At 45.2% G+C, this 14,358-nt stretch overlaps 1 pseudogene; it reads right to left on the reverse strand.

The window, feature by feature from the left end:
• Window positions 1-3,257: 3,257 nt before the first annotated feature.
• LOC126264024 (5S ribosomal RNA) lies at window positions 3,258-3,375 on the reverse strand (annotated as a pseudogene).
• Between the last annotated feature and the right edge of the window lie 10,983 nt (window positions 3,376-14,358).

The raw sequence follows: 14,358 nt of genomic DNA on the forward strand, positions 1-14,358 counted from the left end.
GCGACTATTCCGTTGTCAGACTTCCTACCGACTGTTGACCCAGCCGAAGGTCGGAAACAGAGGCGTGGAGGCTGTCTCCGTCCTCGGAGAGGGCGCCACTCGTCGTTTTCGGCTGTAGAAATTAAACAGTTCACAGCATTTCTCCAACTTCACTCAAAAGATAATGAACTGTCTGCTCTAAATTCGTAACTGTCAGAGATGTTTTGTAGCAGATTTATTACAAAAGCGTATATCCTGTAAGACTTTATTTATTTCGTTTTGTTTATTCAGTTGACCATATCAGGGCGTTAAGGTCCTTTCTTACATAGGATCAGGAGCAAAAATACAAAAACATTATTCACCTCTTGGTTTTAAGGGTCTTCCATTTGTCATGGAAATGAAACTACTGGATTTCATGCCCCCCCCCTTTTTTTTATCTAAACCCAAACATATCTCAGCACCGTTGCGCCATAGCCAGCGGTTACCTTATTTAGCTCTGTAAAATTTAAACATGTTTTGAGTAATAATTATTTTAACGAAATTAGACCTGAAATTGTGTCTATGTTCTTGTCATTATCTTAATTTTTTCTGTGTTGTTGCGTTATGTAGGATCCTCCGCACATACTGTAGCCGGTCACTGTGACCGAGTGGTTCTAGGCGTTTCATTCCGGACCCACGCGGGTGCTACGGTGGCAGGTTCGAATCCCGCCTCGCGCATGGATGGGTGTGATGTCCTTAGATTAGTTAGATTTAAGTAGTTCTAAGTCTAGGGGACTGAAGACCTCGGCTGTTAAGTCTCTTAGTGTTAGAGCTATTTGAACCACATACTGCATATTGGTAGGTTGTCATCTGCAATTAAATGATGTTAATGTCGTCTTCGTTGGCGAGTTAAGAACTCAGTTTATCTATAACCACTATTTTGTTGTGCAAAAGTATTTCACAACTATATTTTGCTCTTACTTACCGTTAGTTCGAAATTTCGGTTCTCATCTGCTTTGTCGTCTTTTGGTGAAATGTACACACAAACACATATATTTGCGAAACTTCACTCGGAAGCTATACTTTTTTTACTTTACAAAACACAGTGTTTATGTTATTATTGTGTATCCAGTCCCTATTGATTTTCACTTCTTCTCATTAGAGTTTGGCACCAATTTTATCTGTTCCATTTTGGCTCTGTATTTTTATCTGTTTGCGTCGTATTTTCAATGCGGTTCTTAATTTGTAGAACAGTGTGGCGTTCCATAGTGTAGTGGGGGCGTTTCCCTGGTGATTATTGCTGCAGTTCATTAACTATTACTTGTGATGGCCGTTCCCTGCAGTACAGAATCCACCATCTGTTTATGTTGAGGCATTCTGTTGTCTTATTAAAAATACTGTCACGTTTATCAGTTTCAGTTTCAATGGCTTTCCTGAAAAAACTGTGTGTTAGCGAATTAAATTACGCGATCAGTCTCACACAGTGCGTGCTCCTAACAGGGCCGACTGTCGTCTCATACACGTACAAGGAAGTTTGACAAGTTGACATTATTTACAGTAGAAAATTCTAATGCATACAGTATATTTGGTTTAAATACTTTCTTTCTGTATGGATTCAAATTTCATAACACTGTTAATCTGGTTTTTGAAGTCAGTTCGTAGGCCAAAATTAAAACGCCCTATCGATCTTGGTTACATTCTGCAAATAATTTACTAAGGTTATTACCGACAAAGGGTAGACTTATTACATACACTGTACCTGGGTTTAGGTTGCGCTAATGATAACGGACTTCACATTTCATGAAGTCTCCTGCACCATCACTTTTCCGTAGACCAGGACGACTCCCGAAAGAGAGCCTTAAAAAGAATCTAAACTTCTTGTAAGAACGAAACACTATCTCTATTTCATCAAGCCAGCAGGCTACACTTCTGATCATAATTCGTAAAACCAGTGTATCATTAAGACTCCAAAGCAATTTCAAAACCACAGGCAAAGCTCATCTGAGGTAGATACCTAGTTCCAAATTCACAGGAAGTAATGGCCAAATTATCAGGAGACTAATGGTTCTCAAAAACATATTTAGCACGTGCTTACTTACATTTACCTCTAGACGAGGAAATCGGAAAAATAAATATTGTTATTAAGGCGCCTTAATTTCTTGTTTATCTTCTTACGAAAGCTAGGAGGCAATTTCTAACTCTTGTGTCAAATTAATGTTATTGTCATTTTTCGAATTCTTTTATTTCTGTAATCTCCTCGTTAGTTCAAGCTGTCGTAAACCCGAAGGTTGGTTTAAACACCAGAGTAGTTAACTATGCATGATCCTATTGGACCATTGCCCCTACGTTTGAACTGACTTTGCCAGCTAGGGTATCTACAGTTTAACATGGGCTACGAATCACGATGCAGCTTCTCAGATTTCACATTAACAGAGAACTGCCGTAGTAAAAGAAGACGAATGCCATAATCAAGCAAGGTCGAGTGGTATGATAAAATATCCATAAATTAACTCACAGTGTATTTTTCTCTCAGTATCTTTCGCATGCGATGTAGCGCATCTCGGTTACAACATGCGTCAATAGGAAATACTTTATAAATGTATGCCTATGAGGCAAAACGGTGTCCACCGCTCACGTCAAAACTTAAGGCCGCCAGATGGAGTTGCGGTCACCTGATGCAGCGAAGAAAGTATACATGTTGCCTCAAACCTTTTGGGTCAAATTGAAAGAGGTGATAGTGGTTCGACCAGATGATTACAATGGGATAGGGAACCGGTGGTGGAAAAAGCATATTTTTTGAATTATGGACATATATAGAGTACACCGCATAACAACAACGTAGTTCATAGTAAACGTTCAAAGCGCCGACCGCCAGTCACAACGCATGCATTACAATGGCGCATGCAGTTCTGCCGCACTCTCGCAGAGATCCTTGGTGTCTGTTGTACTCTGGAACAGGCAGCGGGTGGTAAACAGCGTAGCACCCTGGCCAGTTTGTATTGTTCACGGATGAGGCCTTATTCAATCGTGATGATCTGGAATGAGGACAACCCCACGCCACCCACATCCGTGGCCACCAGTAACGATTCTCTGGCAACGTATGGGCGGATGTTGTCCAAGGCCACCTAAAGCACTCCATCTTCAGGCCACAAGTGGCCCATCGGGATGCGGATGGAGGGGTGTGTGGTCAGCACACCGCTCTCCCCGTCGTTATGAAGGTTTTCTTTGACCGGAGCCGCTACTATTCGGTCGAGTAGCTCCTCAATTGGTATCACGAGGCTGAGTGCACCCCGAAAAAATGGCAACAGCGCATGGCGGCGGGGACGGTCACCCATCCCAGTACCGGCCACGCCCAACAGCGCTTAACTTCGGTGATCTGAGGGGAACTGGTGTATCCACTGCGGCAAGGCCGTTGCCCCAAGGTCACCTAGTAGGACCTTATTTGCTGCCTCCCCGTTTCACTGGACCATGTTACCTGGCGTTTCTGCGAGATGTGCTACAACAGTTCTTGGAGACTGTACCACTTGTTGTTCGCATAAGAATGTGGTTTCAACACGACCCTGCAGCAGGCAACGTTAATGTCCATGAGCACCTGGAAGAGACATATCCTCATCGTTGGACTGGAAGTGGAGCTGCTGTCCCATGATCAGCGACATCGCCAGTTCTCACACCTTCGGTCTTTTACTGTAGGGTTACGTCAAGACGTTGATGTATGAAACTTCCGTGGAAACAGATGAAAACTTGCTTGCTGGGGTCCGACCCGCATGTCTGTTGGTATAACAGACACCAGGAGTCTTTGAGGTAGTGCGGCAGAACTTCATGCGCCGTTGTCATGCATGCAGTGAGACTGGGGGTAGTCACTTTCAACCATTACCATAAGCTACGTTGTTGTTACGCGATCAATGATTCCCTATTTCAATATAATTGGTTGCGGACTCATTATGCCTATTTCCGTTTGACCCAAAATGTTAGTGATACCCTGTATAGCCGAAGCGAGACGAATCGTGAATGATTCTAGTGCCGATGCGAGGCGCCAATAGGGAAATCCCTTGACACAAGCGAATTTGGCATCGAACAGACTGCTATGTCCCTGCCGTGTGTTGCACGCTAATGTTGTGAGCATCCATAATGAGTGGTCGAAGAACAGTGAAACCACAAGTAGGCGAACAAGCTGTTGGACAAGCGCGCCTGACCACAGAACATGGAGCTCTGAGAATTGTCCGATCTATCAAGTAGAATAGGTGGTAAGTGGAAGATATGACTACAGACTACAGTGCTGGTGCAGTGATAAGGTATGTGGAGAAAACCTTTCAGCACAAACTATTAAACATGGAGCAGACAACCCGTACATATTCCCATGCTGAACCTACGACATCAGTTATGGTTTCAGTGGGCACACAATCACCGATGTTGGATCGTGGATCAATGGAAATATGTCATCTGGTCGGATGAGTAACGTTTATTGTTACACCTGGCGAGCAGCTGCTTGAAATATGCACTGCGCCACAGATGCAGGACGTTGAGGGTAATAGTATGCTATGGGAGACATTCACCTGGAGCTGCATGGAACTTGTGTTAGTATGCTGCTTCTACCACGTATGAAAGGGAGTGTATTTCAGTGACATTTTTGTCATTTTTATGACGGTGAAGATGCATATAACTTGAGTGTCTTTTTGTGGGTTAATTATCAAACCTGAAGATAGGAATAAATTGTCAAAACCAGTAATACTGTAGTAAATAGGTGTAAAAAAGTATTTCATGTGACGCAATTAATCGAAGGTACCTTGACAGCTGCGGACTCTCTTTCCTACCATGAATCCCGTCTTAGCGGGGTCTGCTGTTTTGGTTAACCGGATTTGGCGTGTTAATGTTTAAGGGGTGGCTGGATACCCTTCCCGTCGCCACCCCGTACCCCCCAGGATGGAATCAGTGTACCCCAACTGTCTGTGTCTAGTGTAAATCGTGAAATACTGTGAACGTGTTTCAAATGTCTGCGAGCCGTTAACTCAGGTGGAACGTGGGGACCAGCCCGGTATTCATCTAGCGGGATGTGGAAAACCGCCTAAAAATCAAGTGGACTACATTAACATTATTATGGAACCATTCATTCCTTCATGCTTCACGTCTGCACAGACGGTAGGGGCACCGGTGGTTATAATTAAAGTGCAGCTACTCACAGAGGACCAGTGTGAGCTGAAATTATCGTGTGGCAGCGAGACCTGAAAGATTCGCTAATGCGTTAATGCGGAACCGATGTACGATGGAAAAAAAACTAGTTCCAATTTTGGATATCAGGTCCAAATCTGTCGTTCTATGCTGTTTGACGGTATTACATACACGCTGTCATTCGACAAACCATAAAATGAGTGGACAGTATGGCTCTCGAGAAGAGAGACTATGGACTGTTAGTCAAACAGTTTTATGTGAGCGACAGCAGTTACTGTACTGCATTGTAGCTTCCTTGATTTGTGGGCAGGGTGGTGATTCTTTTTTCTTCTTCTTCTTCTTTCCCTACTCTGATAGTAGTGGTTCCTTGTACTTCCGGATGCTGTAAACACCGGAGTCTGAAGACGTAGTGCTGATCGCCGGTTCCACCTTGGATATGTTATTCCATCATTGCATTGGTCATCGGACGTTAGGTAGATTCGGCAAATGATTATTGGCCATGCGTTTAAACTGCCACTAGTCTGAGTTACCATCTCGTGAACTGAAAGCGACTCTTGGCTGCCTGTCTCATCGCTTGCGAAGTTTTGAGGGACTTTGCCAGGTCGATCCTTGGAGAAAAGTTTGCGCCCTCCCCCCCCCCCTTCCCCTCTCCTTGGTTTGGTCATATTTGATGATTGTTTTTCTTTAATTTTTAATAACTGTAATTTCAAGTTTGAAGATGTTTAACTGGTTCTTAAAGGATTGCTAGTCAGACCTTCGGCCATGAAACAGTTTTTAAATTATTACTATTGGGGCCTTCAGTCGAGGAATAGTTTGAATTTATCGTCATCTAAATCTACATCTACATCCATACTCAGCAAGCCACCTGACGGTGTGTGGCTGAGGGTACCTTGAGTACCTCTATCGGTTCTCTCTGCTATTCCAGTCTCGTATTATTCGGGGAAAGAAAGATTGTCGGTATGCCTCTGTGTGGGCTCTAATCTCTCTGATTTTATCCTCATGGTCTCTTCGCGAGATACAAGTAGGAGGGAGCAATATACTGCTAGACTCCTCGGTAAAGGTATGTTCTCGAAGTTCATTAAGGCCTTCAGGCGCAGGTGTTACTTGCCTTAAAAATTTTAATTAGACAATTGTATTCTAGCAGTAACATTTTGATGATTGTTCTTTTAAAAATATTTTAATAACTGTAATTGCATTAACTGGTTCTTGAGATTGCTTTTCAGACCTTCAGCAGCGAAACAGTTTTAAATTATCACGATTGGGGCCTTCAGCCGAGAAACAGTTTTGAATGTGTTGTCATTAAGGTCTTCAGCCGTGGAATACTTCTTAATTTATTGTCACCTTTTATGTGTTCAAATGGTTCAAATGGCTCTGAGCACTATGGGACTCAACTGCTGAGGTCATTAGTCCCCTAGAACTTAGAACTAGTTAAACCTAACTAACCTAAGGACATCACACACATCCATGCCCGAGGCAGGATTCGAACCTGCGACCGTAGCGGTCTCGCGGTTCCAGACTGCAGCGCCAGAACCGCGCGGCCACTTCGGCCGGCTTTTATGTGGTGTTGTTTCCAAATAAAGAGTAGGTGATTGAAAAATAAACTAACCAACAGCAATTGATTACGGTCCCGTCCACAATCGTAACCCAATCTTGCCTTCCTGGGTACTGATACTGAGCCAGTGGTCATAATGTTTTAGATCATCAGCGTAGCTCAAAACGCTGTCGATACACCCCTAAGCGCAGCTGTTAATTTCCGGTTCAAGATATGTACCGGCGGTGTAACTCGGTTCTGCCCAGACGCGTGCCGTAATCCACTTAATACAGCGCTGTGTAGCCATCGCCGGGTCGCTGCTAGTAGAATCTGATTACGCTCACAGCGTTACTCCTGCCGCCTGGTTAGGGCAGGGCAGGATTCACCGCCGCACGCGCTACGCCACGGGGTAGGCGACGCTCTCGCTTCCCCGTCGACCGAAGCGCTCGCAAATCACGCTCCCCTCTGCGTCGCTTAAATCGATCGTCAATAAGCGATTAACCTACATCTGGCTAATCAGCTGCATCGGCGACTCAATGTGCTGGGCCAATTAGGGTAGAGGGGTGGGCGGTGGAGCTGGCCTCGCTGGGCGGCACCGTTCATATTGCGATTAAAAAGTAATTATGAGCGACGCTAATGAAGTGTGCCGGCTGTGAGAGACAGAGAAACCAGTCGGCTGGCTCGTTATGGGGTAATACCAGCTTTCCCTCTCCGTATGCGGCGAATGTTTACACGGAGGTAGCGAGCACCGAACTCGTTAGCAGAATTTGTTCACCGCTAACCCGCAGGTGATCCGAAAGAGAAGGTACGGAAACGATTTACCGCAATTTCTGAGTTTAGACATTCACTGTTGGAGACGCTGGGTTCTTCCAGGAAACAGTGTTGCACTGCTGGCACATCAAAGTGTTGTTACCTCACGACAGTAAAAAGAGGCTCAGTTCCAGGGTGGACGAAGCAATAACAGGGAATTCAATAAACACTGTAAGCGAAGGGTATGGAAGGATATGTAAACACACTGCCCATAAATTAGCGCCTCTACATTATCTATTTTCCGTGAAAGTTCATGTTTCCATAACCCTCCGATTATCATCTTTATACCAGTATTTGAAGAGAATTGAAAACTACTGGTTTCGTACAAAACTAATTTATAGTTTCTATGTAAATCACTAGGGGTAATTAACAATGTTTCAGTAACTGAAATCCCGTAATCGTGAACCTTACGAAATGCGCTCAGCGTTATCCCGATTCCTGCAACTTTCTTTGGCTCCGGTACCTGTAATGGTGACCTTCTGCTGTATCAAGAAATCTGGCAGGAGGCAGCTATCTCACGCAAAGCGACGCAGGGGAACACAGCACGCGATCGGTTATTCCGACCTCGCGTCAGAAAGAAATGCTCGCCCAAGAAAAAGCTGACTACCTGAAAAACATGCTTCTACAATAGGAAGGGAAGGTTTTCAGTGTCAGACGATTTCACATCGAAAGAGCCTGGCTTGTACACTACGTTGCTGTCGAAAAAATGACGTTTTAAATTATTTAATTTTTATTGTTTAGTACCAATATACAGGGTGGTCCATTGATAGTGACCGGGCCAAATATCTCACGAAATAAGCATCAAACTAAAAAACTACAAAGAACGAAACTCTTCTAGCTTCAAGGGGGAAACCAAATGGCGCTATGGTTGGTCCACTAGATGGAGCTGCCATAGGTCAAACGGATATCAACTGCGTTTTTTTAAAATAGCAACCCCCATTTTTATTACATATTCGTGTAGTACGTAAAGGAATATGAATGTTTTAGTTGGACCACTTTTTTCGCTTTTTGTTAGATGGCGCTGTAATAGTCGCAAACATATAAGGACGAGGTATCAGGCAACATGCCGCCAGTGCGGACGGTATTTGCTTCGTGATACATTACCCGTGTTAAAATGGACCGTTTACCAATTGCGGAAAAGGTCTATGCCGTGTTGATGTATGGCTATTGTGATCAAAATACCCAATGGGCGTGTGCTATGTATGCTGCTCGGTATCCTGGACATCATCCAAATGTCCAGACCGTTCACCGGATAGTTACGTTATTTAAAGAAACAGGAAGTGTTCAGCCACGTATGAAACGTCAAACACGACCTGCAACAAATGATGATTCAATGATGATGCCAAAGTAGGTGTTTCAGCTGCTGTTGCAGCTAATTCGCACATCAGTAGCAGACAAATTGCGCGAGAATCGGGAATCTCAAAACCGTCGGTGTTGAGAATGCTACATCAACATCGATTGCACCCGTACCGTATTTGTATGCACCAGGAATTGCATGGCGACGACTTTGAACGTCGTGTACAGTTCTACCACTGGACACAAGAGAAATTACGGGGCGATGACAGATTTTGTGCACGCGTTTTATTTAGCGACGAAGCGTCATCCACCAACAGCGGTAACGTGAACCGGCATAATATGCACTATTAGGCAACGGAAAATCCACGATGGGTGCGACAAGTGGAAAATCAGCGACCTTGGCGGGTTAATGTATGTTGCGGCATTATGGGAGGAAGGATAATTATCCTTCATTTTTATCGATGGCGATCTAAATGGTGCAATGTATGCTGATTTCCTACGTAATGTTCTACCGATGTTACTACAAGATGTTTCACTGCATGACAGAATGGCGATATATTTCCAACATGATGGATGTCCGGCACATAGATCGCGTGCAGTTGGAGCGGTATTGAAAAGCATATTTCATGACAGGTGGATTGGTCGTCGAAGCACCATACCATGGCCCGCACGTTCACCGGATCCGGCGTCCTCGAATTTCTTTCTGTGGGGGAAGTTGAAGGATATTTGCTATCGTGATCCACCGACAACGCCTGACAACATGCGTCAGCGCATTGTCAAAGCATGTGCGAACATTACGGAAGGCGAACTACTCGCTGTTGAGAGAAATGTCGTTACACGTATTGCCAAATGCATTGAGGTTGACGGACATAATTTTGAGCATTGATTGCATTAATGTGGTATTTACAGGTAATCACGCTGTAACAGCATGAGTTCTCAGAAAATGATAAGTTCACAAAGGTACATGTATCACATTGGAACAACCGAAATAAAATGTTCAAACGTACCTACGTTCTGTATTTTAATTTAAAAAACCTACCTGTTACCAGCTGTTCGTCTAAAATTGTGAGCCATATGTTTGTGACTATTACAGCGCCATCTATGACAAAGCGTAAAAAGTGGTCCAACTAAAACATTCATACTTCTTTACGTACTACACGAATATGTAATAAAAAATGAGGGTTCCTATTGAAAAAAACGCAGTTGATACCCGTTTGACCTATGGCATTGCCATCTAGCGGGCCAACCATAGGGCCATCTGGTTTCCCCCTTCAAGCTAGACAAGTTTCGTTCTTTGTAGTTTTTTCTTTCCACGCTTATTTCGTGAGATATTTGGGCCGGTCACGATCAATGGACCACCCTGTATATATTCTGATTTCAATTTTTTGTGACTTTTTTGGCTCATCAGCATTCTGTCTTGTTTGTTGCAGACAGCTACAAATTCCTCTTCTGTGCCAATCTCTTTATCTTATAATAGTACTTATATCTACATCTACTTAAACACAAGGTTCTCCAGTCCACCTCTTGCAATATGCTGATGACACCGCATTCCTCGCCCTCGCTCCTACCCTCCAACGGTCCCAACGCCTTCTCCAGAATCACCTTGACCTTTTTGCTGCATGGTGTAACCAGTGGCTCCTGAAACTCAACCCTTCCAAGACCCAGGCGATCATCGTAGGTCGTACCACTCGCTCCTTCCGGCTCCTGGATTTCTCGCTAACTGTCTGTGCCCGTCCTGTCCGCCTCACCCCCACCCTCACCTACCTTGGCCTCACCATTGACCGTCACCTCACCTGGATCCCTCATCTCCGCTCCATCCAATCCAAAGCCCACAACCGTCTCCGACTCCTCAAACTCCTCTCCGGCCGGACATGGGGGTTGCACCCCTCTACCATCCTCCACACCTACAAATCCTTAATCTGTCCCACCCTCTGTTATGCCAGTCCTGCCTGGATATCTGCCCCCCCCCCCAAATTCTATAAGTCCCTCCAGATCCTTGAGCGTCATGCACTCCGCCTCGCCTTCCGTATACGCCTCTCGTCCCCCACGCGGATCCTCTATGATCTCATTCCTTTCCCCCATCTGCTCCTATTCCTCGAACATATCCGCATCCTCTACACCTCCCGTCGTCTTGAACCCCCTCACCCCCTCGTTGGTCCTCTCCTCTCCGATCCCCGCCCCCTGCCATGTCATCACCGTTGTATCCCCCCTGCCCTCCATCTCTACACACTACATCTCCTTTCCCAAGGTGGCTTCCATCAACTCCCCCTCCCAGATGATGCCCTCTCTCCCTCCATTTATCCCTCCTATCAACTCTGATCCTCACTCCCCCTCCTTTCCTCTGTCCTTTTCCCGGGCTCCCTCCCCCCCTTCCATCCTCTTTCTTCCACACCTCCCCTCTCTTTGCCCCCTTCTCTCCTCCGAGTCCTTTTACATTTCCCTCCTCTGCCTCCTCTCATTACGTCTCGCGTCTGCCCTTCTCCCCCTTTCTTAGTCCTCTCCCTCCTTGGTTCCCCCCCCCCCATTTTCGTTTTTTCCTCTCCTCCCTCCTTTTTTTCTCCCCCTACTCCAGGTCCCCCCCCCATCTGCATTGGATCGGGAGTGCCATCTTTGTGCCGCCTTTTTCGTGCAGTGTTTTACAGTGTGTTTTTCCAGTGAGTGCTCCGTGTTGTGTCTTTTGGGAAGTGTTGCGAACAGCCCTCATACTGTCGCTGGGTGTGCATTTTTTTATCTCTTGCGAACAGAAACCAGACTGTCGCCATGTTTTTTTAATTGTGTGTCTACTATGTCACTTGTCTGATTCCTGTGTATTTTATCAACATTGCCAACCCCTTTTGCTTTCTGTTTTACCTTTCCGCATTTTTACGCCATTTTTCACTTTAAATCACCATTTTGTCGCCTGTTTTTCCTTGTTTCTTTCTTCTTCCTTTTTTAAACAAAAGTCTGTAGGCTGTAGAGCAGCGTAGTAAGCTGCTGCCAGCCTGCCCCCTCCGGGGGGAATTGAAAATCAATAAAGAAAAAAAAAACAAAAAAACAAGGTTCTCAATTAGTTGCTGGGTACATTCCAATCTCTGCCTTCCACTACAGTTTCACGCTCCACATCTCCGACTAATATTAAGGAAATAATTCACTGTCCCTCTTCCTTTTCAATGTTTTCCTCAACATTTCTACAGAGAACCTCCTCAAATATTTCTCATTTTATCAGACCACATAATTTTCAACATTCTTCTATATTACCACATCTCGAAAGCTTTGATTATCTTTTCTTCTTGTCTTCCCACAGTCCATGATTCACCTCAATACATACATTCTCGGAAATATGTTCCTCAAGTTAAGGATGATTTTTGGTGCAGTAGGCTTTCGTTGGCCAGGAACTCCGTGTTTGCCAGTGATAGTCTTTCGGCGAAGAGGTTGAAGAAAACGGGAAGAAGCCTCCAACTCTGTCTTACACACTTACACTGGGTTCCTTGTTAAGACCCGTGTGGCTCACCCCCATCGGGGGTTCGACTCCTCCCTCGAGCATGATTGTGTGTGTTGTCCTTAGCGTAAGTTAGTTTAAATTAGATTAAGCAGTGCGTAAGCTTATGGACCGATGACCTCAGCAATTTGGTCCCAAAAGTCCTTACCACAAATTTCCAAGTTTCCGATTTGATCACAAGTCTTCCAGAACTCTGATACTGGGTACCCAATGTTTTCCATGTTGATTCCCACTTTTTTCTTCTACTACGCAATCAGTCAGTTCCTCTCCTTTGTAGAGGCCTCTAAATGTACTCTTTCCGTCTATCCACTCTATCCTTTGCGTTTAACAGTGGAGTTACTCCTGTATTCTTAATATCGACGCCACTGTTTTTAATTTCACCGTAGATTGCTCCGGCGGTCCTGCATGCTGAACCAGTCCTTCCGACAACACTTCTTTCTTGGTTTCTTCGCAATTTTCTTGCGGCCAAATATCCTCTCTTTCCAAGAACTCCTCCAGCTGCGCAGTTCGATGCTGTCGCCCATTGACATCCATAAAAAATAATGGAAGGGCCGAATACAACCGCGAAAAGACGTACAGGAGGAAGGAGTACAACGTCACAATAACGTTGATCGGCAAGTGTATGGTGTTCGGAGATTTAGAGGTAAATACCCCCACGCAACTTTATGCCTCCACAACAAAACACCTGGAGCACCAAAGCGATAACGTTGGAAATGTTTCTGGGTGCATTACATGTTTACACCTCACGTCACGTGAGGGCTCATGCATTGTCGATCATGATTGTTCTGGCGGTCAATGTGTCATGCTGTTGCGAGGGGTAATGTTGCATGGTCGTACTGACCTCCAAACCATTTGTACTATACCGTAGAAGTTTCATCGACTTATTACTTGGTAGTGACTAGACAGTGACACATCATGTGAAGTTACCCTCCTTATTATGTTTGCATTCTAATCTGCTAATAGGTCTTGAGGGTCATTGTCTTGAGATCAGTTTCCTGAAACGTCGATATTATGTGTTTCTTGAGGCTTTCCCGACGGATTAGTTGTAAATGTCGTTCTCGGGCGAGACGTCGGATGTTGTGAAATTCCCACACTATTTCGTCGGTGCAACTGACCGGCAGCTTCAGATGTGGCAAATACACTGCTGATGTTATTTTCGCAGGTTGCGTTACAGCGTCACCGTTGTAGAGCGGTCTGTCTGCGTGTAGGAGTAGGAGTAGGAGTAAAGTTTTCCTTTTTAACAATCACATCATTGTATTGCACGTTGAAGGTGTGGCGGTGTGGCTAGTCCTGTACCACTCTCGGGAGGTGGGAGTTCAAACTGAGGCTGTGACCGACACCTCTTACACTATGTGATCAAAAGTATCCGGACACCCCCCAAAACATATTAGGTGCATTGTGCTGCCACCTACCGCCAGGTACTCCATATTCACCGACCTCAGTAGTTATTAGATATCGTGAGAGAGCAGAATAGGGCGTTCCGCGGACCTCACGGACTTCCAACGTGATCAAGTGATTGGGTGCCAGTTGTGTCATACTGCACGCCAGATTTCCACATTACTTAACATCCCTAGGTCCATTGTTTCCGATGTGGTAATGAAGTGGAAACGTGAAGGGACACGTACAGTACAAAAGCGTACAGGCCGACTTCGTCTGTTGGCTGACAGAGACCGCCGACAGTTGAAGAGGGTCGTAATGTGTAATAGGCAGACATCTGTCCAGACCATCACACAGGAATTCCAAACTGCATCAGGATCCGTAGCAAGTACTGTGACAGTTAGGTGGGAGGTGAGAAATCTTGGATTCCATGGTCGAGCGGCTGCTCATAAGCCACACATCACGCCAGTAAATGCCATACGACGCCTCGTTTCGTGTAAGAATCGTAAACATTGGCCGACTGAACAGTGTAGAAACGTTGTGTAGAGTGACGAATCACGGTACACAATGTGCTGATCCGATGGAAGGATGTGCGTATGGCGAATGCCCGGTGAACGTCATCTGTCAGCGTGTTTAGAGCCAACAGTAAAATTCGGAGGCGGTGGTGTTATGGTGCGGTCGTGTTTTTCATCGAGGGAGTCTTGCACCCCTTGTTGTTATGCGTGGCACTATCACAGCACAA

The sequence above is a fragment of the Schistocerca nitens genome, chromosome 6 (genome assembly GCF_023898315.1).
Source record: "Schistocerca nitens isolate TAMUIC-IGC-003100 chromosome 6, iqSchNite1.1, whole genome shotgun sequence".
Classification (NCBI taxonomy): Eukaryota; Metazoa; Arthropoda; class Insecta; order Orthoptera; family Acrididae; genus Schistocerca; species Schistocerca nitens.